Here is a 2,945-nt window from a genome sequence, read left to right as displayed (position 1 = left end):
CTGGCAAGGCCTTGCAGCCTGGGGGAGGAGGACTGAAGGCCTCTGGGCCCTTTGAGAGACGTCAGCACAGGCCACCTGTCACACATGTGTTAGGGCTCTGCAGGGACCTTTCTCTGAGGCGCTTCCCTGGCCAGGTGGGCCTGTCAGACTGGGGCAGGGGCCAAGCCCTGGCTGGGCTCCTGCCACTGTGCTGCCGTCTCAGCAACACGGTACCCTCATTGAATGGGACTGAATGCTTTGTTTTTAGTTTTCTGGCAGAATAAATCTAAATTCCATTGGAAAGCAAGTGTGAATTCTAGAAGCATTTTTGCAATTTCAAAGCTTTATGTCCTAGTGTTCATTCAGACACATTCTGGACTCCCATTCTGACCTCTGGAGTTGCCCTGTAAGGCAGCCCTTGGGGGAATGGCTTGTGGAATGAAGAGGAAGATGTGTGGGGTCCCCTCTGTGGAGGAGGTTGCACTGTGGCAAGGCACTGTGGGTGCCTCCCTGTCTAGTGCTCCTAGATGGCCATCTGTCCAGAGCAGAGGAAGGTCTGGTGAGGCAGATGAGTGGTGGGCATTTCCATCCCAGAATGTTTAATGCTCTCCACCCCAGACTTTTCCATTTCCAGCTCGCCCATGTGTATGGACAGCCTTCATCCTTCCACAGTGTACAATACAACATAAATCAGTTACATCAGGAGTGAAAGTTTCAGTTGACAAACATGAAGGGCTCCCTTTTCCATTTGGTATTGCTCACATGATTCCCTCAAATATCATTAGTATGCCCCTTGGTCCGTTCTAAAAACTTAATTGCAGGGCTGATTTATTTAGTGTCAATTGACTGGCATCCAATAATTCTGCCCAGGAACATCATCGTCTGGGTGTCATTCTTTGGGCAGGTCCTGTGCTTGGTGACACCCCTCCTCAGTCACAACCCTGGTGACTGCTCAGACTGGAGCTGGCTGGTCAGTAGCTATCCACTTATTTACACGAATGACATATGAATATGGCAAAACTTCACCCTCTCAGAAATTCACTCTCCTGGGCAGAGAAGTCCTATTGCTACTGGTCTCCCTTACTCCGGCACATGAAGACAGCACACGTGGATATAGTCTTCCCCACTGCTGCGGAGGATGGCTAGACTGCATACACTAATACTGCCCTCCTTGAGGGGGTGTTTCTTGTTTGTTTGCTATTACAAATCATACTGGAGTGAACCTTTTTGTGCATATATTTTTGCATTTCTGTGGATGAGCCTTTCCCACTCGAGGAACTGCTGAGTGACTAGATTAGCAGTGTTTGGTTTTGTTGTTGCGCAAAAGCCCCCTAAAGTGCTGGGACAAAGTGTCCGAGTGAGGAGACTGGGCAAGTGAGAAGCCTGGGTGGGCAGGGCCTTGCGTTGCAGCGGAATCCTCACCACGAATGGTGTTGGTGCTCCAAGGCCAGCAGCCTGGGCCCCCTGAAGCTCTCGGACCCTCAGTGTCCCCGGACTCTTCCCCTCTCAGGGTCCGCCAAAGAAGCGGCCCAGTTGAAGCTAAGGGTCAGGTCTCCACAGGCTGGCAGAGGAGCCCCTAGGATGGCAGGGCCGGTGACCCCGATGGTTAAGCGTGCGGTCGAGGTGGGCCGCCGATCTCCCAGGAGGAGGGCGCCAATGCTAGGTGTCCCAAGCGTGATCACGGCTGGACTACCGCTGGGCGTGCGCCCCGCTCGTACTCCGGAGTAAGGCGGCAGCCAGGCCGGGTAGCGGGGCGGGTATCTCCGGAACGCCAGGGGGCTTGGCCTCGCCGGACAGCCTGGGGGACTTGCTTGCGCCAGCTCTGGAGGGCAGAAGGCCTGGACCTTGCGCTAGCATCCTCCAAAGAAAGGGGCCACCCCGGCTCCACGTCCGGACGCAGACACCACAGGCACGAAGAAGAGAACCGTCCCCCCCCCCCGGGCCCCGCCCACTGGGCACGGCCTGAGCTTCCGACCTCCGCGTCCCATAGCTCCGCCTCCGCTGCGCGTAAGAGCTGGGTCCTGCACCACGCAAGCACTCGCCGCCGGCCCAGTTTGTGCGCATGTGTGCGACTGCTGGAGTGCATGGTAATGAGGCGCAGATTCTGGCGCTACCCATGCGGGCGGCGCCGTGGCTTAGTTGGTTAAAGCGCCTGTCTAGTAAACAGGAGATCCTGGGTTCGAATCCCAGCGGTGCCTCAAGCGAGCCTCGCAGTTTACATTTTGCTCACGCCCAATCTTGCTCTGCTCCCTTATTCCTCTCATTTTGGAAGTGTGAGGATGAGCCTGAGAAACCATTTTAGCCGGGTCCCCTGCTTACAGTGGGTTGGGGCGCTGGTTCGCCCCAGAGACCGGCCCGCGGGTCTTCCCGAGCCGCGGGCAGTCCCCGATGCCAGCACCTCCCTGAGGCAGCGCGGGACTCCCCCGTTACCTCCGGGCGCGAGGTGCGGGCTGTGGCGTCTACGGCCCGGGTGCGGGAGCGGGGTGCGAAGGCGGAGCCGCTCTTCCCCCGCGGGGGCTTGGGGAGGGCGGACCCGGGTCTTGTCCGCCGATGTCTCCTGGACCCGGTGCCGAGCGCCTCCCACAGGCCTGCTAACTTTCTCCTCTCTCCAGCCCTGCGGGCGTTTGTCGCCGTTTCACAGATCGAAGACGGCAGAGCAGGGGATTGAATCCTGCCAGCGTGACCCCCAGGCTGATCAAGGCTTGAAAACTCCAGGGAGGGAACGCAACAGGACCGTTTCAGTGAGCTGCCGAAATTGCAGTAATGGCATCAGGCTGTGCTCCCAAGAGTTAAATTCACCTGCTGCAGAAGCACTTCCACTCTCTGCCTTTCCCGTGTTTCAGGGTTTATGGTCTGTTTTTTTTCTCTTGTTTGGGGGTCAGTTTTTGTCCTTTGCACCTTGGTTGCTTTTGATCGACACTGCAAAGAAAAACTCATAGGGATACTCAGGCTTTGCAGTTCTGATA

The 2,945-nt window shown here is 56.8% G+C and overlaps 1 non-coding gene across 1 annotated transcript; it reads left to right on the top strand.

Moving 5' to 3' along the window:
- Positions 1 to 2,103: 2,103 nt before the first annotated feature.
- On the top strand, positions 2,104 to 2,177 carry TRNAT-AGU (transfer RNA threonine (anticodon AGU)). The gene has a single exon. It is a non-coding gene; the product is annotated as a tRNA-Thr (tRNA).
- Positions 2,178 to 2,945: the final 768 nt, after the last annotated feature.

The sequence above is a fragment of the Rhinolophus sinicus genome, linkage group LG11 (assembly GCF_036562045.2).
Source record: "Rhinolophus sinicus isolate RSC01 linkage group LG11, ASM3656204v1, whole genome shotgun sequence".
NCBI lineage: Eukaryota > Metazoa > Chordata > Mammalia > Chiroptera > Rhinolophidae > Rhinolophus > Rhinolophus sinicus.
This window is presented reverse-complemented; position numbering and strand designations above follow the sequence as displayed.